The following is a 22,926-nucleotide window of genomic DNA, read 5'->3' as shown; positions in this document are numbered from 1 at the left end:
ACACACACACACACACACACACACACTTTGCCAGAATGATTAAATGTACTCAGTAATGTTTTAGAATTAAAAAAATCACCATGTTAAAACATATCATGGCTGGGCATGGTGACTCAGGCCTGTAGTCCCAGAATTTTGAGAGGCTGAGATGGGAGGATAGATTGAGGTCAAGAGTTCAAGAACAGCTTGGGCAACAAAGCAAAACCCTGTTTCTACAAAGAGAGAGAGAGAGAAAGAGAGAAAGAAAGAGAGAGAAAGTAAGGAAAGGAGAAAGAGACAGAGAGACAAAGGAAAGAGAAAGAAAGGAAAGAAAGAAAGAAAGGACAGAAAAAGAAAAGAAAGAAAAAGAGAAAAAAAGAAAGAAAGAGAAAGAAAGAAAGAAAAGAAATCTCTTACATTTCAATACTTATGCAAACAGGAAACAACCCAAAACAAAATTAGGACCCACACCCATTAGGATGGCTTTACCAAAATAATAGAAAATAACAAGTTCTAGCAAGGATGTATAGAAATTGTAACTGTTATGTATTGCTGGAGGGACCATAAAATTATGCATCCACTGTGGCGGCCTGGATGACAGTTCCTCAGAAAACTAAACACAGAGCTACCATTTTATCAGAATATTCACTTCTGGGCATGTGCCTCAAAGAATTGAAAGCAGGATCTCAAAGAGAAAATTGCACACCCTTGTTCATAGCAGCATCATTCACAATAGCTAAAGGTGGAGGCAGCCCAAGTGTCATCTATTGGATAAACAAGATATAGTATACACACACAGGGGAATATTATTCAGCCTTAAACAGAAAGTTCTGACCCATGCGATGGCATAGATAAACCCTAAAGACATGATGCCAGCAGAAATAAGCTGGTTTCAAAAGGACAAAAGTTGTTTGCTTGCCCTTATATGGGGTATCTAGTGTAGTGAAATCCGTAGAGACAAGAAGTGGAATGATGTTTTCCAGGTATGAAGTTTTGGTTTGGGAAGATGAAAAATTCCTGGAGATGAATGATGGGATTGTGGTTGTACAACAATATTACTTTACTTAATGACACTGAAGCATATGCTTGAAGGTGGTTAAAATAATGTATTTTGTGTTTGAATAATTTACCACAGTCAAAAAGAAAAAGATTAATATTTGAAGCAGTTTCTCTACTTCCAAGAGCAATAAAAATATAGAGGACTAGGAGAGTGTCCACGACACCCTTCCTTCTGTGCCAGCCCCACAGCACCCTAACAGACAAATAGAGTTGAAGGTGCCTCATTGCAGGTGACACAAAATAACATGAGAAAGTCTAGGAGTGGCCATGGTGGTAGTGGTGGGTGCCTGACCCAGTCCAGGAGCAGCTGCTAGTGCAACAAGGACCAAAGAAGGGGAGATGAAGCTGGCAGTAGTGGTAGCAGCCTCTCAAGCTGGAGAGGGGCATCTGCTCTCCTATGAAAATGGTTCATACTTGATATATCTGGCAAAGATAAGTCATCCTGTCTACCTTTCATGACCAACTACAGTTTTCATTGCAATGTACATCATGATAGTGGCATATTTCATCCAGAAGCAAGCAAACATGAAGGAAATGTCCTTTAGTGCTTTGGTCAACCTGGCATGGCAGTCCCCAACACAAGACGAATATTACACCATTTCTTGATATATACTGGGAGTGCATGATCACCATTCAGACACCTGGGAAATGACTAGGCTGAATAACATTGTTAAAACAATGAGTAAAGAAAGAGATTTATTCTTGGTAAAGAAACACCTGGATCCAAGGAATAAAGACCTGAAAGAAGATCGCCCAAGATGTGGACTTTTGGATCAGGACCTTGGTAACACTGATCCTATTTATGGACAACCAAAAGCAAAGCAGTGCCTGGTCTGTGAGTAGGAATCTGAATGGGGGAACTGAACAGGAAGCAGCAGAAAAGAAGAAGAGACACTCAGTGCAAACAGCAGGATGAGATCTCAGAGAACACCAAGAAGGCCCAGAGGGACCCTTTGTTTTCTGCTCAGTGCCTTGCCCCTTACACCTTTTAAAACACCCACTTAACAAAGATGGCTACTGGTATATTCTGACTGAGCCTGATCCACACACCCTTGATCCTCAGAAGGTTGAAGACTGCTAAGCAGGAGAACTTATTCCTGAAGACCTCCACAGTGACTGCTTCTGTGAACAGGTTTTGTTAGCCCAACATGATTGAGCTCCCCAGGTAAAGATCTCCAATGGCCAGCTGGCTGACTGCAGTTGGGAAGAAGGGCTACTCTAGGATGCAGGCCTCTCATGGAGTATGGAAAGGGACATGGTACTTTGAAATCACCAAGGATGAGTTGTCACCAGACACCACTGCCAATGGGATTGGTTTCAGCCCTAAGGTAACCATCAATCTCCCTTAGGTTATGATAAATTTAGCTATTCTTGGCAGAGCAAAAAGGAACCAAGTTCCACCAGCCCACTGGCAAATAATACTCTTCTAGCTATGGACAAGGACAGGTCCTGGGATTTTATATTAACCTTCCTGAAAACACAGAGACAGCCAACTTATTGTCTGATACTTACAAAGACAAGACTTTTAAAAGTTCAAGAATTATTTGTATTTTGAGAAAAAAGACTTTTTGGCTGAAGCACAGAAGAGCCTAAAACAGATTCTGCACAGTAAAATAATATTTTATAAAAATGGTGTCAATTAAGATGTTGTTTGAAAAGATATTTTTGAGGGGGTTGGTTTCCAGCCATCTCCCGGGAAAACAGTTGCATGGTTTGCATTAACTTTGGACTGTGCTGTAAGTATCCTTCAAAGGATCTCACTTACTTCCCTATTAGTGACATAGGCTGGGATGCTGTGGTAGAGGACACTCTGGCTGAAGTCTTGTATCTCCGGGAGACAGAAGTGGATGGGAGGCACAGTCCTCCATGGGAACCCTGAATAGTTCCCTCCTTCTTCTCAAATGTGGATTTCTGGGGAGTAATACTAGATGGCTTTTGTTGTTGTTTTTGAACTGTCTCAAACGTTCTCTCAAAGATTCTGCAGAATATAGCCTATCCACTTAGCAAGTTAAAAGGCTGAATAAGACTGTGAGAGATGCCCTGCTCATCATCATTCTTCTTCCACTTCCACTTCCTGCTCTTATATTCTGTGCGATAAGCCAACAGCTACTGATCCCAACATCTTGTAATCCCTCTGGACTGCATACCTTGCCAGCTGGCACTTTTTATCTTACTGTATTTTCTAAGGAGTGAATAATCTTGTCCAAATAACTAACATATCTAAAGACATTTCCATCTGTGGGCACTGATTCCATGCTATCTATTTTCCAAGGAAGTGGTGAGCCCGTTTCTGAGAACACCTGAAATCAATGACTGTCCCTTCCAAACCAAAAAGTGATATCCTTTTGGTATGGGTTTGGTTTTGTTATTAATTTTAAAACATACCTTTGAAGACTTAGATCTCTGAAACTATTAGATTTCTAGAAGTGTAATTGTGAAAGAAGTTTGCTTGCATCATTAACAAAATGAAAAACTCTTCCTAAATAAAATTTGTTTTGAAGTTAAAAAAAAAGAATAATGTGAGATTGGAACCTGGGAGGACTGAAGATTCCCAAGAGCACTCTCAATTCTGAAGATGATTGTAAGATAAGGGCTAACAACAGCCCTTCGCTTCTTATGATTCCCTGGAAGGACTCACATAACTCACTGAAAACTGTGACATTCATTAATATGATTTTTTTCTACAGTGAAACAATACAGATTAAAATAATTCAAGGGAAGAGGCACATGGGCAGAGTTCAGGAGAATTCCAAGCACAAGCATCCAGTTGTCCTCTCCCAGTGGAGTAATAGATGATGCTGCATTCTGCTGGCAACAATGTGTGATTCTATGTAGGAAGCATCGCCAACCAGCAAAGCTCACCCAGGCATGGTGTCCAGAAAATTTTTGAGTGATGAGGTGGGTGAGAGTGGGGTTGTTATGTAGACCTTGATGATCATCCTCATGGTTCACTTGAGTTTCCACTGAATTGACAATGAAACTTCAACCTTTAACCTTTGGTCATTTTCTTTTTAAAAATTCTCTAAAGTAAATTATTTAAAAAATTCTCACTTAAACGAGCTGTTTATCCAATATGAGGCTCCACACAAATAGTTTCAAAGAGTCAGTAGGTCATTAAAACAATTATTTAGTCATTCAAACCATTCGGATAATAATGAACACCATGTAGCACTAAAATCGAATTACAGTCACGGGGGCAGGATTTCAGCTACAGCAAGAGAAAGTAGTACAAATGGGAATGAGCAAAGAATAGACAAGTAGTGGGTGTGAATTAGCCTCGGAAATATTGTGGCGATGTCCAAAGATAAAAATTAATTTGCTAAACAAGTGAAAGACCACGCATTCTCAGTCCAGGAAAGCCACCAGGGGGCGGTCGGGGTCTCTTGGATTATAAGAAGTTTAAGAGGTTCAAACTGAATGAACCCTGCACAGTTGCTCACTGACTCATGTAAATGTTAAAGCAGCTGCTCCCTCCCACAGGGCAAATACACAGCACACAGCCACCCTGGGCTGGCCCCTTATAGGGTAGCTGCTCTCAGGGCTGTGGACCTAGGTGGTGGTAAAGGCAGTGAAGATTTGCATACAGCAGCACACAACACACCCCCTCCAAGCAGAGAGCTCAATAGGAGATAAAGAGCCATCAGAATTCAGCCCCAGCTCTGGAGCCAGGGATCCCTTCCAATACCAGCACCATGGCCTGGACTCTGCTCCTCCTCCAGTTCCTCCTCACTTGCTGCCCAGGTTAAGAGAGATTTCAAATACCAGCCTTTGGAAGGATCCTTGTGTCTCCCTTTCTAATTTCTAACATGTGTCTGTTTTTTTGTTTCAGGGTCCAATTCTCAGGCTGTAGTGACTCAGGAGCCCTCACTGACTGTGTCCCCAGGAGGGACAGTCACTCTCACTTGTGGCTCCAGTGCTGGAGCAGTCACTGGGAGTCATTATCCCTACTGGTTCCAGCAGAAGCCTGGCCAAGCCCCTAGAACACTGATTTATGATACAAGCAACAAGCTCTCCTGGACCCCTGCCCGGTTCTCAGGCTCCCTCCTTGGGGGTAAAGCTGCCCTGACACTGTCAGGTGCGCAGCCTGAGGATGAAGCTGAGTATTACTGCTGGCTGCACTATAGTGGTGCTCAGCACAGTGACAGACTCATAAGAGGAACCAAGACATAAACCTCCCTAGGCCCTTGTGATGTGGAGATCACATGATCAGACACGCCAGCTCTCATGGCAGCTTCCATGTGGACCAGCCATAGAAAGGGGAAGGGAAGGATTTGAATTGATTCCTATTTCCGCTTAAGCCCTGAAGTGTAGGAAATGTAAGAATGATTTGGGAGTAACTGGATCTAGAAAAAAAATAAAGAAGAGTTAATTTACATTCCAAAAATAACCTTAACAGCTGGATCAGATCTAAAGGCTGAGTCTAAATGGATTTCCTCCAGAAAAAAGCATCTTCAAAGTATGGGCTTTCTGAGCTAAGAGCAAAGGGAAGAAACTATTCGTTTTGTATATTACCAAAGTTTGTTTTATTGAGTTGCTTTCAAAGCAATACATGCCTATTATATAAAATAAAACTATTAAAAACCACCAAATTCACTTCCCAGCTATCTCATCTCAAACAATCAAAATCAGTACGTTTCTTCATTGGGATGCATTCTTTCATTTTTGTTCTCAATATTTCCGCAAAGGTGATCAAACCTTTGTGCTTTTTTTTTTTGGTTTTACACATGATTTGAGGGTACGCTAATTTGCAGTTTGTCCAGGCCCCTCCCAGGCATTTTTATTCACCCTTCTCTTTACCTCCTTTCATCCCTGCCTCCTTCCCAGGGCAGGCTTCCAGGCCTGTGGTGTCTGCTGCTCTGTCTCCATCACAAACAGAGCGGTAGGGAGGTTATCTGATATTGAAGTTCCCTCCCCATACTCAGTTGTCTGGTTCCCCTTAGGAATTCTTCTGGGTGATGAGAAGGTTCTGTTTTATTTCTGCCCTACAGTAAGACCCCAGCCATTTGTAAGGCCAAGGAGATTGAGCTCATTCTGTTGAAGCAGGATTATATATAACACATGTATTGAAATAACATCATCAACTTTTGAACAAGTCAATCCATTCTTCAGAATTATAGAAATGCATGTCTCTCAGCTGTCAGCAATGGGCTTCAGATCCCTAGAGTGATGAACTTGTCAGGGCAGGGTCAGCCACATGAAGATGTTTCTTTACAATTAGTGACTCTATTCAAGGTTTTCCCCTGCTGAAATCCAACCTCCATGTGATTGTTTATTCTTGCTCTTGTTTTCTGTCTTGTCATTGCTGTAGCTACAGAGCCCAAAACACTGCCTGGCACTAAGGACAGACTCAATACATGTTTGTTAAATATGTGAGTTCTCCTATACTGGAATCCTCAAAAGACGTACAGATCTGAGATCAATATAATAATTTTTAAAAAAATTCTGGATATTTTGTGTTTGAAATTCCAAGTTCATTCAAAAGAAGATATTAAGTATGAAGTTTTGTCTTTGGATTTGGTTATCAGGAGAAGGATATGGATATGCAAATACATAGATATCACACATACCTCCCATGGCCCAGAGACTTGAGAGCTCAGCTGGTCTCTGCAGCTGCCAATCACAGCATCTGTTCACTCATTTATGGTCTGATTCCCATGGATCCACATATGCTGGATCCTATGGGTTCATGTGGAGAAAGTGGAGAGGGCGTGATGGGCTTTCCCAGTCCTGCTTAAAAAACCACAGGAAGTAAGTAGATGATGAAGCAAATTCTGGGGACAAAATCTCTCAAGAGCAAATAAACTGCAGAACATGGGTGAGTTGGGAAAATATCTAGCAATATTTATATAGCTAAGAAGTTTTACATTAGATATCCTTCAACACAAAGTTAATTACAGAGCTTTCTATCAGCCATACGATCAATGCAATTCAAACATTCAACTCATCAGTCCCAAGTCCCATAATAGACTTTGATGGGGAAATTCTTGAAGGAAGAATGATGGGTTTATGAGCTCTGTGTCCACAGAAGAGATATTTCTGCACTAGGAGGAGTGGGTAAAGCCATTAAATAATTATGATTGTGGGTGTCCATCTGTACTTTATTCTAATCCAATATGCAATGCTGTGAGTCCTGCATCTGCAAATTGTAGCATTCATTGTACTTCCTTCAGTCTCCCAATTATTACAATAAATTAATTTTAAACATAAAGGATTAAAAGACAAATCTATTAATGTGAGAGTCCTTGGAATCTGTTGCTTTAATGTACAAGAATTATGGAGCACTTCAAATGTATGTATTTGTTAATTTATGTGCCAATGATATGATATTGCTTCGTTGATCTGTTGGAAAAATCATCCAGGGAGGGAGTAAGTGGATGGGTAAAATGGGTTGAAAAATTAAACAAGATGAACTACATTGATGATGGTCAAAGTTGGCTCATGGGCACAAACAATTCATTAGAAAATTCTCTGTATATTTGTATGACTCAAAAGTTTCCGTGCTAACCAGTATTGAAATTATCCTTGCTTGTGATGAGATGTTTATGTTCTCCTTTTAACAGGTGTACAACGTGGACAAAATGTAAGCTTACACTGTGACTTCAAGTAGGAGCCCATCTTCTCCAGCAGGCAGAGGAGAAGCTGGTGTGGCGAATGTGGAAAAGACAGCTCAGGTTTTCCCAGGAAAGACAAGTGAGTGAGCCTGGAGCCCTAAAAGCAAGGGCAGGGGCTGTGAGTTGGGCTGTGGGGGTGTGCAGGAGCCACAGTGTGAAGGACAGGGGGCTGAGACCTCAGGGTTCAGGTTTTATAATAACAACGAGGAGTTACTTAAGGGTCTTTAGCCAGGGAGTGCCCTGCCTGCCCCATCTGAATGAGAGGGATGTCTCCAAATGCCTTGAGGAGAGAGTGCCTGAGAAAAGTGACTGATCCTGATTCTAGATTATTCACTAAACACCTTGTGAGTCTAGAAATCCTGGGGTCATTTGCACACTTAGCACAAGAGTAGACGTGGCTACACTGAGAAGTGGTGGTCTCTGCCTTTGTCTCCTCAGACATTCAACTCATTTGCAAGAGAGCTTGTGGGTATAATACATACTGATATTTCTAATTAACCGAAAACACCTAGTAAAAAAATACAAGTGGTAATATCACAATACAATTTGTATAACAGCTAGAACAATTTCTTGACTAAAAAATATGACACCACTGTGCAGAAAATGATGTTTTACTTAGGGAGATAACGGCTAATTTCATAAAATAGTGAAATATGTCACACTGCTCACTGACAAAGGTAAGTCTAGCAAATCTATTAGTTTTCCTGTATCACAAAATTGAGTCAAATCTTTATACAACGTAGGAAACAGTTGTAAATATGACTTTTGCTGAATTGCTGCCTTTAATGTGTTTTGGATCCTTTATTTTTCCTGGAAAATTTTCATTATTCACTGTCTTTTTGAACAGCCCCTAGCTGCCCTTCAACCTGGCTCCTTAGCTGACCCATTTTCCATGATGCCCACTCTGATGGCACATGCGGCAAATAGATTTTTCTAAAATGCCCTTTTGGGGTGCTGACACCTTTAAAAGTTATGTATGTACAAGTCTACACATCCCACAGACCAAGACTGCTTGTGGATGTGAGAAATCACAGTAATAATGAATAGGATGAGAGAAGCAGTGTCTAGGAATCAGACCATGGATATGTGAATACAGACAGTGACTGGAGAGCTGCGGAGACCAGCGGGCTTCTGAGGTCTCTGAGCTGTGGGAAAGTGCCTGTCCTGGGACCAGTGTTGGATGTTGTGGGGCTGCCCTGTTTTTGCTACATGGCTGCTCAGTAAAGACCATTCACTCAAAGAAATCCAGGCCTGGGAGCGGGGCCCTGTGCTCACTGATGGGGACTCAGCAGCTGTGTCCCCTCTGGCCTGGCAGAGCTCCCTGAGCAGGGACCTGTGTATGGTTTCAACAGGTGCTTCCTCCCAGGGCCTTGGAAAAAGAAAAGCAAACCTTCCTCCTGCCCAGTCTGCAGAGTGAGCTGAGCTGCATCCCCAGGGCTCAGGGAGGGGCTGGGCAGTCCCTGGGTGGAAACACATTTGCATGAGCAGCCCCTCCTCTGCAGAGGGTGGGAAGAAAAGGAGGCCTGGGGCAGCCCAGTCCCACTGTTGGGGTAAGAGGCTGTGTCCACCATGGCCTGGACTCCTCTCTTCCTCCTGCTCTTCTCTCACTGCACAGGTAGGAATAGGCTTCACAGACCAGGGCCAGCCACCCAGCCTGATTCTCACTCTTCTGGCAAAGATCCCTGAAAAACTTGACCCTGGTTTCTGCCTTAGCACCCAATAATGTCTGTGTTTGCAGGTTCCCTCTCCCAGCCTGTGCTGACTCAGCCGGCCTCCCTCTCAGCATCTCCTGGAGCATCAGCCAGTCTCACATGCACCTTCAGTGGTGGCACCAATGTTGGTGACTACACTATACACTGGTACCAGCAGAAGCCAGGGAGTCCTCCCCGGTATCTTCTGAAGTACAAATCAGACTCAGATAAGCACCAGGGCTCTGGAGTCCCCAGTCGCTTCTCTGGATCCAAAGATGCTTCAGCGAACACAGGGATTTTACGCATCTCTGGGCTCCAGTCTGAGGATGAGGCTGACTATTACTGTGCCATTGGGCGCAGCAGCGCTTCTCACAGTGACACACACAGATGGGGAAGTGGGACAAAATCTCACCCTGCTCTGGGTCTTGCTCAAGCAATTTTTAAATTTTAAAATAACCGGCCTAGGGACAAACTACATTTGGAAGTACTTTCCAGTTGCTAAAGGCTCTTCTCTCAATTTCCCATCCATCCTTCTGAAATCTCAGTAAAACAAAACAAAATCAAAGCAGCTGATGACCCTGAAGTGTTGGCTGCTTGTCCATGTGTGCTGACACCAGTGCCTGTGGAGCTGGGCTTTTGTTTTGAAAGAAGCAAAATGAGGCTTTCCTAGTTCGCATCATGGTCAGAGCCTGGGGACATGGTAGCAGGTGAACAGTCCCCTGCAGCATGGACTCTGTTCTTCCAGTGTACAAGCAGAGACCTCCCCTTCCATCCCCAATAGTTTATTCTCAGGGCTGTCTGAGGTTTGCTGTGTCCCAGGAACAAGGCCCTCAAATATGAAATGCTGCCTGAGGAGACAGGTCAGGGAGGAATTCCGGATAGAGAGCTGACCCGGCTCAGTCCTGGAAACCTGCATTTCAGTGGAAATGTCAGGAGATGGGGTTAGGTCTGAAGGTAACTGGGGGCCTGAGCCCAGTAAACCTCTATGTAGGACATGAGAGAGTCAAGGGGAGGCTCCGCCATGGCTGAGACGAGGCTGAGGCTGCTCCTTGGCCACGGGGGAAGTAGTTCGCGGGGATGTGACTTTCCTGCAGCTCATCCCACTCAGGACCACGGGGACTGCTGAGCGTGGGTTTCCTGATCGCTCAGGGCCTGACTGTGTTCTCTTCTCCTCTCTTACTCCATTGGAGCTTCTCACTGAATCAGGGTCTAGTGGTGAGTCTGTGGAATATCTGGGTACAGAAACTGCCCAATCTTTACTTCAAGTGACTCCTCCCCGGAAAACTCTTGAGAAAACCCCCATCTCAATGTCACCTTTTTCTGCACAGGGAGCAGCAGAAACATTGGCATTTCCATGGAAATGGCTACGGAGGTCTCCCAGAGACAGCCCCTAAGTTTATGACCTAGGACAGCAGTGATGGTCCCTCAGGGGTCCCAGCCTGATTCTCCTGCCGTGGGTTTATTCACACAGCCTCCTAGACCACCTCTGGGCTCCAGTCTGAGGACAGGCTGGTTATCAGTGTCACACAGCTGCACCCTGACTCTGTTACCAAGGGTTCCTGTCCCATGGAGAAGTGAGAGAAGATCCGCCCCACTCATCCTCTCTGCCCGTCCCTCCTTTATCCATGCCTGTGACCAACCCCAGTTCATGCCAAGGCTTCTGCTGTAGGTTATGTTACTGAAAGCGGAGCAAGAGTTCAGTGACAATAACTCCTTTATGGACAGAGAATCAGTTTGTTTCAAGAAGCAAAATAAGCTGCCCACACATGATGGGTGGGGATGCGGTGGAAATGACAAGAAACAATCCAGCCTGGCTGGGCACGGCGGCTCACGCCTGTAATCCCATCACCTTGGGAGGCCGAGGCGGGTGGATCATCCTAGGTCAGGAGTTTGAGAGCACCCTGGCCAACATGGTGAAACCTTGCCTCTCCTAAAAATACAAAAACTAGTTGGGCGTGTTGGCTGGTGCTTGTAATGCCAGCTACTCGAGAGACTGAGGCAGGAGAATCACTTCAACCCGGGAAGCGGAGGTTGTGATGAGCCGAGATCACGACACTGCACTCCAGCCTGGGCAACAGAGAGAGACTCCGTCTCAAAATAAATAAATAAATAAATAAATAAATAATAAATAAAATAAAAGAAGAAAAGAAAGAATCCAGGCTGTGTGACCCAGAAGTCCAGGAGCCCTTGGCCTGGTCCCACAGGTGTCCCCTCCTTCTGGTGCAGGTATGCTGGCCATTTCCTGAGCTCTGAAACTGTGGGAGCGATGACAGCAAAGGAGAGTCCAGCCTGTGGGACCCACAGATGTGAGACAGGAAGTCGGATGCTTAAGAAAACGTGGGCTCAGCATTCTGAAAGGGCTGGATCTGGCTTGGCCTAGAGCTGGTGTAGAAGAGAAGCAAGAGAGATGCTCAGCCTCAGGTGGCCCAGGCCCAGCGGTCCTGTCAAGGGGCTGAGCTCTCTGCACCATGGATATCCTGCAGAGATATCCTCAGGGAGGCTGAGACCCAGAATGATGCAAAAATGCTAATGGAAGTGAGCAGGGGATGGTTTATGGGGGAGGAGGAGATGGGTGTGGGGTCAGTTGTGATAAGGAGGGTGCAGCCTGAAGAGGAGACTGTCCATTGCGACTCATAGGAAGAGGAGGCCTGGGGCCTAGAGCAGTGACAAAAGGAGGACCTGGAAGGACCTGGGCCCTCAAGACACACAGGTACTGGGGTTTTGTTCTGTCTCTGAGGGTCCCTAAGGAGGATCACATACAAAATCTATGGTCAGTGCCCTCTTTCCAGGGTTCACTGTCCCAGCTGTTGTCCCTCCCGGATCCTCTGGGTGTCCAGGTTCCTTAGCTGTGGACCTGTTCTTCTCTCTGCCCTCAGCCTAAGAGCTGGTGGGGCACCCACCAGGAAGTGCATCCATGGGCGGGGAGGGGGCCATGGGCAGCCTTGTCCTGTATGTGAGACACTGCTCAGCCTCGGTGACCCCTGTTCATTAAAGTGGGAGGAAAGGACAACAAAATTCTCTGTGACCACCTATGCATCACCAAAGAAACTGCAATGAGAAGGAAACAGGAAGCGAAGCCCAGATCTAATAGCTCATTTCTACTTGGAAATAAATAAAACTTAATATGCCTGATGTGTTATGTAAACACAACAAACACATTTTTAAAACTATAAACATTATGTAAAGGAACATGGCTCACACTAAAAGGAACATTTAAAGTAATGACACGCTTGAAATGTGATCCCAAAACACAGCATACATTTTATTTCAGTTCCATATATGGACTGGTTTTATTTAAATGTCAATATTAGATTTCACTATTGCACTGTTTAAATGGAGCATTTAAAATCTTACTGTATTGCAACTTAATATATTAACATAACCGTCCTGCTGTTTTTCTGTATCCCCTTAAAATTCCCTAAACAAATATTTATTACGATCCCAGAGTGCATGATGCCAGAACTCATGCAGTCACAGACATAACCTGTTTCATTTTTCATTTTCATAAATAGGGTTATCTTTTTCTTCAGTTTATTGTTTTTAATGTATCATATTCTAGATGTCATCACACATCAAAGATAAATCATTTCTATTATCTTTAAGACATGCCCAAAACACTCATTACTGAATTTGAACCATATTATTTTCTAAACATCCTAGTTGGAATGGTTAATCCTAAAAGCTACTACGTGTCAGGCTCACCTGAGTACAGACTCTGGTCAAAACAAGGTAGAGTTTTAATTCTTCCCATCTTCAAATACTGAGCATATTTGCTTTTTTGCTCTTAAGCAAAACACTGCAAAGCCAGGATCTCCTGCAGACTGGCATGCAGTGATGGAGAACAGACTCCTGGGTGAGATCCCTGGTCACAGAAACCAGATGACTATGACTGCAAGTCTGCCAAGGAAGAGAGGGAACAAAGATTTACCAGCATAACCCTCTGAGAATGTACCCCGGGCATCGTGGAGGGAAGAGCTCCCTATCTACCCAGCACTGCAGAATCCACAGAGGAAGGAGGGCTCTGGCCACCAGGGAGGAGCGACATGAGAGCAGAGAACCCGGTGTCTCCACAGTTGAGGAAATGAGTCCATGGGGCTGGTCAGGGCTCTTGATTTCATTCTGACATGAGAGGACTTTGTGGAGTCACCACCTGAGTCCTATACAGTGAACAGCCAGGGAGCCATGGACAGATTCACCCCTGAGGAACCCAGTAGAACGTGAAGTCTGCCCTGAGGTCATGAAAAAAAGACTCAGGGGGCTGCCTGGCCTGGCCCTGATGGAGAGGGCGGTGGACAGAACAACCGGGAGGGAGGGGTGTCTCTGAGAGGCTCTGGTCACCTTGTCATACAATGGTGGTGTACAATGTCGCACAATGGACACGAGGGGGCGCCAGCGTACCATTCCTGAGAAGACTGGGTGTGATGAAAGCAGGACCAGCGTCCACTGTCCTGTTTGGTGCCCTATGCTTAGGGCTCATAGATGTGAACTCTCTACCCCCTGGGACCACACGGCCCCACCCCTGCCACTCCCTGACATCCTCAGGCAGAGAAGCTTGACCCAGGGCCCAGGGTGGGATCAGAAAGCTGGAGGGTCTGATTTGCATGAATGGACCCTCCTTCTCTCAGAGTATAAAAAGGGGAAAGCAGAGATTTGGGGAAGCTCTGCTTCAGCTGTGAGCACAGAAGACAGGACTTGGGACAATCTTCATCATGACCTGGTCCCCTCTCCTCCTCACCCTTCTCATTCACTGCACAGGTGCCCAGACACAGGGTCGGGGGAGGGGTCCTGGAAGCCCATGAGGCCCTGCTTTCTCCTTCTCTCTCTAGACCAAGAATCACCATGTCTGTGTCTCTCCCGCTTCCAGGGTCCTGGGCCCAGTCTGTGCTGACGCAGCCGCCCTCAGTGTCTGCGGCCCCAGGACAGAGGGTCACCATCTCCTGCTCTGGAAGCAGCTTCAACTTCAGGAGGTATTATGTGTCCTGGTACCAGCAGCTCCCAGGAGCAGCCCCCAAACTCCTCATCTATGATGTTAGTAAGCGACCCTCAGGGGTCCTTGACAGATTCTCTGGCTCCCAGTCTGGCACCTCCACCACCCTGGGCATCACTGGACTCCGGCCTGAGGATGAGGCTGATTATTACTGCTCAGCATGGGATAACAGCCTGAGTGCTCACACGGCGCTCCAGGCCAAGGGGGAACTGAGACAAGAACCCCCTTCCTCGTCTGCCAGGAGGGTGAGGGCCTGCAGCTGCTGCTCACGCCTGACCTGTAGCTTCTGCTGCTGCAGCTTCCCCCATGGGCCTAGGGGCAGCCAGGGCCCTGCCTAGGAGTGGAGGCTCCACCACTTTTGTCCTCAGAGTCAGGAACAGGGACCCCAGGAATCAGAACATCCTGCTCCCACAGCTTGGATCACAGGGTCTCTGCACTGAAATCCTGGGCTGAGGTGGCAGATCCAGCTGTGTCTTCATAGACCTTCCTGTGCCTCCCCATGCTGTGGGGAGGGGGTGAGGAGGTGTGGGCCTTTGAGCTTCACTAGAGCCCAGAGGGTGACAATGTGCTCCCCGAGACCTGGACTCCTTCCTTAACCCTCCTCCTATCACTCTCCTTACTGTAGCTATGGCCAGATGAGGGCTTGAGGCTACTTGAGGACTTTGCTCAGCCCAGGGGCTGCATCCCAGGCATTGTTTCCATCGCCTCTCAGTGCCCCAATGAGGAGAAGAAAGAGTTAGAAATCAGAAGCCTACCCAAGGCTCCCCTCTCTCCTCTCTCCCAGCCTCCCCCTGGCTTCCTCCTTCCACAGAATTACAGAGGAGGCAGCCACAGAAAACAAGGGGAGGTCCAGTAATTCTATTAGGCAGCAGAGCCAGGCAGTTCCACCAGATGATGAGGGGAGGTGGAAGAGGTTTCCAGGACCAGAAAATAGTGAGGACCCTCTTTCTAAAGTGAGGAGCGGTGGCATAAACTGAGGCTCAGATGGTGGACCAGATCTCCTGAGCCATCTACTCATTTTTTCTTCTGTTGCAGTTTGAAAAAGAATAGGATAAGAAAATTCCTTTGAAGAGATAATTTTCCTCAGATAAGAATTCTTAGAGGACTGTTGCCCACTCAGGCATTGAGGGGAGGCTGAGTCTCACTCTCAGATCAAAGAAATTGGGGGCTTTCAAGGAAATTAGTTAGGACTGAAGTTCCCAGACTGACATCTAAGACTTATGTCCTCGTAGCAGAGCCCAGTACTGATACCAAAATGGATGAAGGCTTACAGATAAGTCTAGAATATTCTAGTTCACACTGACTTGTGGAAAAGACAATCAAGTAAAAATATTGATGCAGTAAGACAGCATCGCACAGTGAGGAGAGGAGAGCTTGGGTGGGGGAGGGTAGAGAAGCCATTAGAGGGTTGGACAAAGAGGACACAGGATCTGAGGTAAGAGTGTGAAGACAATTCCAGATGCTTCAGAGAAGATGGACAAGGAGGTTGGAAGTGTGAAGGCCATGGGACCAACTGAGGTCACTGGGAGAGAGCGGTGAGATTCAGTACTGGTTTCTGGGGAGGAGGGACTGAAGCCTGAGTCAGGTGAGAAGCTCAAGGCCGGCCTTAGTCTTTGACCGGGGCACAGTGATCACACAGTTTGGTGGGGGGTGGGGTCCTTCAAGTTAGAGGGGGTTGCAGGAAGCCTTGAGTTCATCCTCACAATGAAAACTTAGACAAAAGCTCCCCAGCCTTGTTCAAATGTGTCACGTGACTTTTTCCTCTCCACATGACAAACGGGAGAGGAAAACATATCTCTGAGATATATGACATGTCAATTCTCCATAACCTCTCCTGTCCCTGGCTGAATTCCTATTTGGAAACAAAATGGCTCCCCAGTTTAGCATATGCCATCCTCACTGAAAAAGTTCCAGAATGAGAAACATCTGCCCTCCCTGAACAGCTGGTCTGGAATCTCGGCCTTAAGGACAACCAGAGGAAATTATTCATGCCGTCTCCCATGACAGCATCATGGTGAACAGAGAGCATATCTGATGGGTTTGGGCCACACACTGTCTGTCCCTAATATTGCAGCTGGGGACTCTTACATGCTGAACTCAGGGCTGGAAAATCTGGGATCCAGACACTACAGGAAAAGGCAAAAGCAGGAGCTCTGCCTAAGTAGCCCCACTGTGTGAATCACTGTACCCTCCACCCTCATCTTTAGTTCATAATGGGTATTGTCTTGTGAAAACTGAGAGCTGAGCTGGGACACAGACAAGAGAGTCTCTGTCTCAAAAAATTCCATCATGGGATCCCTGACCTTTGTGATATTCCTTTCACAGATCAATTCCATGCCAAAACACATCCATGCCCATCAAGGAGGCATTGATAGGAGAATCAGGCAGCCTCAGGAGAAACAGAAAGCAGATAAACATCCTCATGTTGGCCTCCAAAGCCCAGAGGAAAAAAAAGGGAGAACAGTAGTAGTTCAAGAAGCCACACTAGAGGCCACTGATCACCATCACCTCGGCACCTCTCCTCCGTCTGTCCCTCTTCAAGTGAGGACCAGACTCAGGGAACAGCACCTGCACCTCCCACTCTGTCCCCACACTGCACAGGGAGCCTCCTTCTGCTTTCATCTCAAGGTGGCTACTCCCCCAGGTTAGCCGTGTCACTGCTGAGAGTCTTCCGTCAGTCCTGGTTCCAGGGTCTGGGGTCAATGGCAAACTGGCTTTTACTCAGCTGTGACCCTGCCCCTTCAAAAGCCGGTTAAACTATAAAAGCCATAACTGAGCTCTCCTACTTTACCCAAACTTTAGATTCTTCTTCTCAGTGTCCTTCTAGAAAGTGCTGTCTATACCCAATAATATCATGTTATTTCCTCAGGTCTAGAGCCATTTCATTTCCAAAATTCTATACTCACACTTATGTTCTCATTTCCTGTCATGGTTCATTTTCCACTCAGCAGCTAATGATGCCAACCATGTATCTACAGGCCATTGTCACAAAAAAGAGAGATGGCAGGGTTCTTAAATAAATAGAGGGTTAGCAAAGAAAAGTTTCGCTACCTCTTAGGAATTCCTCCAAGATCTAAGAAAATTAATTCCAGAGCTTCAAGAATTTACTCCTCAGAAACAACAGCATGAATACATTCAGTAGTGAATGTTCTTGGTCTTCTCAATGAATAAACCTCTGATAGGTCCAGAGTATATGTGTCAAAAAGGTAATTGCATAACTTTCAGAAAGATGTATTATTAAATTACATCAACAATTTTAATCAGAATGCATATTTCTGAAAAAAGAAAAAGCAGTATGATGGTAAAAAAAAAATGTAAAGAAAGCCTTTTAAAAACACAGTGCTTATAGTCCACCAGGATAGCACCTGTGGGGCAAATTTTCTTTGCTGAAGATGCACTGTGTTTTTGAATAATAGCAAGATAGCATTGAATATGATGTCTTCTTTCACAGCAATCTAAAAATTAACACGATCCCATTTGTATGAAATATCCAGAAATATACCTGTACATGTGGACATTCCCATCACACACCTCCCATCCAGGCTCTCCTAAAGTGGAATCTCCTCTTTTTCTGCCCAACCAGTGAACAAGCTCCTGGACTTGGGGAATAAAAGTACATCTTCTTGGATTTCTGAGGACTTGCCCTGCCAGGGTGCCTTTCTCAATCACAGTCGCTCCTTCCTGGGAATCCACTTCTCCTAGATCCTGTTATTTATCTAATGTTATTCATTTGTATCTACTTCATGGACTTCTGTACATCTTCACCTGAAACCCAGGAATCTTCAGGTCATGCCCATATTCCCTTCATTCTCCTGTACTCCCTTCTTCCATCTTTCCCTAGGATGCCACCTAGTCGAGATCTCTTCTCAGACCCTGGAGCGCAGCAGGGACTTCTCTGGTCTCTGCCCCAGGGATTAAGAGGGTGGAAGGGGGGACTCCTGTGCCCCTCCTATGCCTGTGTTTTCATCAGGGCAGCTGCACAAGGTAGGGATTAGGCTGTCTAGATCAACATGGCATTTCCAACACTGCGCTCTATGCCCAGCAAAAGATACGTGCCCAGCAACTATTTGACAGAGACCTTCCTCTTATCACATGGGCCACATTATACTGGCCCCAGGATGGGGCTGACCTGGGAGAGGTAGCCGTGGACCTGCTGCTCACTCTGCCCTCACCCTAAGAGCTGATGGGGCATCCACCAGGAAGGGCATTCCTGGGCAGGGAGGGGGTCATGGGCAGCCTTGTCCTTTATGTGAGGCACGGCTCAGCCTGGTCACAAGATCCAGATGACTATGACTGCAATTCTGGGGAAGTAGAGAATGAAGATAGGCCAGAATAACCCTCTGGGAATGTGCCCTGGGCATCCTAGAGGGAAGAGCTTCCCTTCTACTCAGTGCTGTAGGATCCACAGAGGGAGAGCTCTGGCCACCAGGGAGGAGCCACATGAGAGGACACGGTGTCCCCACACGTGGGAAAGTGAGTCCATGAAAGTCGGTCCCTGGTCTGGGTTTGATTCTGACCTATGAGGACATTGTGTAGTCACCACCTGAGTCCTCTATAATAAACAGTGAGAGCGCCACAGACAGATTCACTTCTAAGGAGGTCAGTAAAGTGGGAGAACTGCCCTGAGATCACAGGGAGAAGACACAAGCACCACCTGGCTTGGCCCTGAGAGGGGGCAGTGGACAGAACAGCGGGGAGGCAGCGGTGTCTCTAGAGGCTCTGGTCACAACGGTTTGTCTTGGTCTGGACACCAGGGGGCGCTTAGGGACCATTCCTGAGAAGACTGGGGTGATCAGAGCAGAACCAGCCACCTGCCCTGCCTGGTGTCCTCTGCTCAGGGCTCACAGCTGCATCCTCCCCAGCCCCTGGAACCACACAACCCCACCCCAGCCACCCCCTGACATCCTCAGGCACAGGGGCCTGACCCAGGGCCCAGGGTGGGATTAGAAAGCTGGGGGTCTGATTTGCATGGATGGACCCTCCCACTCTCAGAGTATGAAGAAGGAGGGGCAGGGAGAGATTTGGGGAAGCTCTGCTTCAGCTGTGGGCACAGGAGGCAGCACTCAGGACAGTCTCCAGCATGGCCTGGTCTCCTCTCCTCCTCACCCTTCTCATTCATTGCACAGGTGACTGGATACATGTCCAGGGGAGGGGCCCTGGGAAGCCTATTGATGATTGGTTTCTCCTCTTGTCTCTAGAAGCAGAATCATGATGCCTGTGTCTCTCTCACTTCCAGGGTCCTGGGCCCAGTCTGTGCTGACGCAGCCGCCCTCAGTGTCTGGGGCGCCCGGGCAGAGGGTCACCATCTCCTGCACTGGGAGCAGCTCCAACATCGGGGCGGGTTATTATGTGCAGTGGTACCAGCAGCTTCCAGGAACGGCCCCCAAACTCCTCATCTATGAAAATAATAAGCGACCCTCAGGGGTTTCTGATCGATTCTCTGGCTCCAAGTCTGGTACCTCAGCTTCCCTGACCATCACTGGACTCCAGTCTGAGGATGAGGCTGATTATTACTGCCAGTCCTATGACAGCAGCCTGAGTGCTCACACAGTGCTCCAGGCCCGGGGGAATCTGAGACAAGAACCCACTTCCTCCTCTACCGGGAGGGTGAGCACTCAGCTGATGCTGCTCAGGCGTGGCCTGTAGCTTCTGCTGCTGCAGCTTCCCCATGGTCCATGGGTATCCAGGGCCCTGCCTCAGAGTAGAGATTTCTCTTTTTTTCTGTTCTGAGAATCATGCACAGCAGCTCCTTCCTAGGAACAGGGCCTCCAGGGAAGAGAACACCCAACTCTTTGTACCTTGGGGCACAGGGCCTCCAGACTGAAGTCCTGGGCTGAGGTGATAGGTCCAGCTGTGTCATTACAGACCTACCTCTGATGCAGAACCTGTGTCTCCATCATCCTCATTTCCTGATTTCTAGAAGTTCCCAGACTGTTGGTTTTCTGTCCCTGCTTCTCAGCGTGAATCCCTTGGCTTCTTTCCTCACCAGCCCATTCTTTTTAATAAAACCCTTTCCAAGGAGGAATAATGTACATATGATAAAACACGTATATTTATAATATGCCATTGCACCCATGTTGGCATGTTTCTGGATCCTTGAAAGCATCACCACCACCGAGCTATGCAACCTGTGACCAACCCCAGCAGCTCCTCATGACCCTTTGTCATCACCCTTTCTACCCCAGTGCCCTCCTGGGAAGCCACAGATCTTCCTCTGTCATTAGTGTTTGGTTTTCATTTGTGGAATGCATCAGAGTTCTCAAACGTTATCTTGCCATTTGTTGAGGCTTCTTTCACTCTGCACACTTGTTCTGAGATTCTCCCTGTTGTTGCTGAATTCCATCTCATCCCATAAAGGGCTCATTAGTACCTTTCAGGCTCCCTAGCCACTCTGCCTTTCATGCCCATTCCTGCCTTTGTATATACACACATATATAACCCAGGGTAGCCTATATTCCCTTTTCTCTGATTTTTAAAAATTCAATACATTTCCTGGGGCCCCTAACAGTATTGAGTCCTGTAGGTATTTAATGTTCTCTCTCTGGTGATTCTCAGCTCTGCTTGCATCTTATGCTATTACATACTCACTTCTCGCCATTATTCAACAATTTTGTTTTATTCTCTTGGTTTTAAATAGGTAATACACAAATAAGATGCCTCATGAGAACTATGGAAAGCACCTCCCCCTCCTACATCCTGTCTCCTGGCCTGTTGGTTTCTCTCAGCCTAAGTGACCAGGGGTGCTGATACTTATGTTCCCTCCCAGCCAGGGTCAGTGTGTAGAAACAAGGGTGTCTGTCTGTGTCTGTGTGGGCAACCACACTATGTTTTCTTTAGTACAACTACAGCCTTACTATTGACAAACAACTTTTTAATTGCTGAGACTGTAATCCTGACAACAGCTCTATTATTGCTTTTCAGGCAGTGGTCCTGATTGCAGAGGAAGTGTTTGTGGCCTGGAGATAGTGTTTTCTAATTTATCAAACATAAACACTGGAGGTCAGTTCAATTTGAATTCAGTAAAACAGTGATGAAGAATTGATATGTAGGCTGGGTGCTGTGGCTCACATCTTAACCCTGGCACTTTTGGAAGCCAAGGCTGATGGATTGCTTATGGCCAGGAGATCGAGACAAGTCTGACCAACATGGTAAAACCCCATATCACCTAAAAACACAAAAATTAGCTGGGCCTCATGGCATATACCTGTAACTCCAGTGACTCAGGAGGTTGAGGCATGAGAATCACTTGAACCCAAGAGGCAGAGGGTGCAGTGAGCTGAGACCAGTCCACTAATTCCAGGTGGAGTAACAGAGTGACACTCTGACTCAAAAGAAAAAAACAAACAATCAGTATATGTATCTCCCAGACAATATTATGTATTTAAGTATAAACATAACTGGGTGCCCTTTAATCGATCTGGTAACTCCACACAGTGTGCATAGCTTGGGCAGGCCTCCCCTTACTGATGCTGGGTCTAGGGGCTTAACTACAAATGCAGAGCTTCTCTAAGAAAGCTACACTCAAGTGGGCACACCAGTTAGCATGTAATACATGTAATATAACTCCCAGTGAATGATGCCTACTCACTTCTCTAATTATTCTTTTTATTATCCTTCAAGTCTGCAGATTCAGGGCCTCCCCAGGGGTTGCCTCAGCCTGAGCTCTGGACAAGTGATTTCACGTCCTGTCATGCCCAGATGCATGGGGCTGCTCTGTCCCCACACACAGGGGATTCAGCCAGGGGTGCATAAGTAACATGTGAGAGAGAGAAGAGCTCAGTCTGCCTCTGCCTATGTCTAGTGAGAGACCAACTTCGGTTTCATTTGATGCCGGAGACTGGTGAGCTGAGAGCAGAGGAGAGACCAACCTTAGAGTGCAGAGCTTTCAGGAGACGAATTGGGAACCTGGAAATGGGCCACACTCTTGAGTGAGGACGAAGCAGGCAGCTGTGGGCACAGCCCTGCATTCCTGGTGGCTTCCCCTTCATCAAGCTGGGCTCCCTGCTCCGATGTCTGTCAGGGAATCTACTTCAGGAAGGTCGAGATCTCAGGACTTTACTACAAATAGCAGTAGATCAGGCAGGTATGTCGTGGTTCAAGAGTTCTATGCACAGCAATAAGTACAGATGCATATTCACAGGGGCCCTCACAGTTGTCTCTTTTGGAGTGGAAGAAATGAAGAAAGGCAGGGAGAAACTGAAAGACTCAGTGGGTCTTGGCCTGGGGCAGCACCGGATGTTGTGGGCTTATCCCTGAGAGGTCTGCAGGTGACCATAGCTGGGAAGCCAGCCCCTGCTGTGACCCTGTGTCATCTGCTCACTGCTCACTGAGCTCAGCAGCTGTGTCTTCACAGGAAACTGGGTGCAGCCAGCTTGGCCTTCTCCACTCCGACTGGAAAATGCAGGCAGGTGACTGTTAGGATTGAGATCCTATGAAGGGTCGGGAGACAAGGGAAGGGGGCTGATTTGAATGAAGCAATCATTCCGCACTTTAAGAAAACTAAATCCTATTAATAGAAATTCTGGGGCCATCCAAACCTGATCAATCTAAAAGAGGGTTTATCAGTTGGAGGTGGTCAGAATGAGGAAGAAACGGGCTT

The 22,926-nt window shown here is 46.6% G+C and overlaps 1 protein-coding gene and 1 pseudogene across 2 annotated transcripts in view; both read left to right on the top strand.

Moving 5' to 3' along the window:
- The window catches only part of LOC106996055 (immunoglobulin lambda-1 light chain-like), an 801,838-nt gene that overhangs the window by 34,048 nt on the left and 744,864 nt on the right, over positions 1–22,926 (top strand). The gene's annotated exons all lie outside the window — the stretch shown is intronic.
- Positions 1,482–3,927, top strand: LOC107000568 (set1/Ash2 histone methyltransferase complex subunit ASH2 pseudogene; annotated as a pseudogene). Its single transcript, XR_013399508.1, has one exon. The product of XR_013399508.1 is annotated as a set1/Ash2 histone methyltransferase complex subunit ASH2 pseudogene (transcript).

The sequence above is a fragment of the Macaca mulatta genome, chromosome 10 (genome assembly GCF_049350105.2).
Source record: "Macaca mulatta isolate MMU2019108-1 chromosome 10, T2T-MMU8v2.0, whole genome shotgun sequence".
NCBI lineage: Eukaryota > Metazoa > Chordata > Mammalia > Primates > Cercopithecidae > Macaca > Macaca mulatta.
This window is presented reverse-complemented; position numbering and strand designations above follow the sequence as displayed.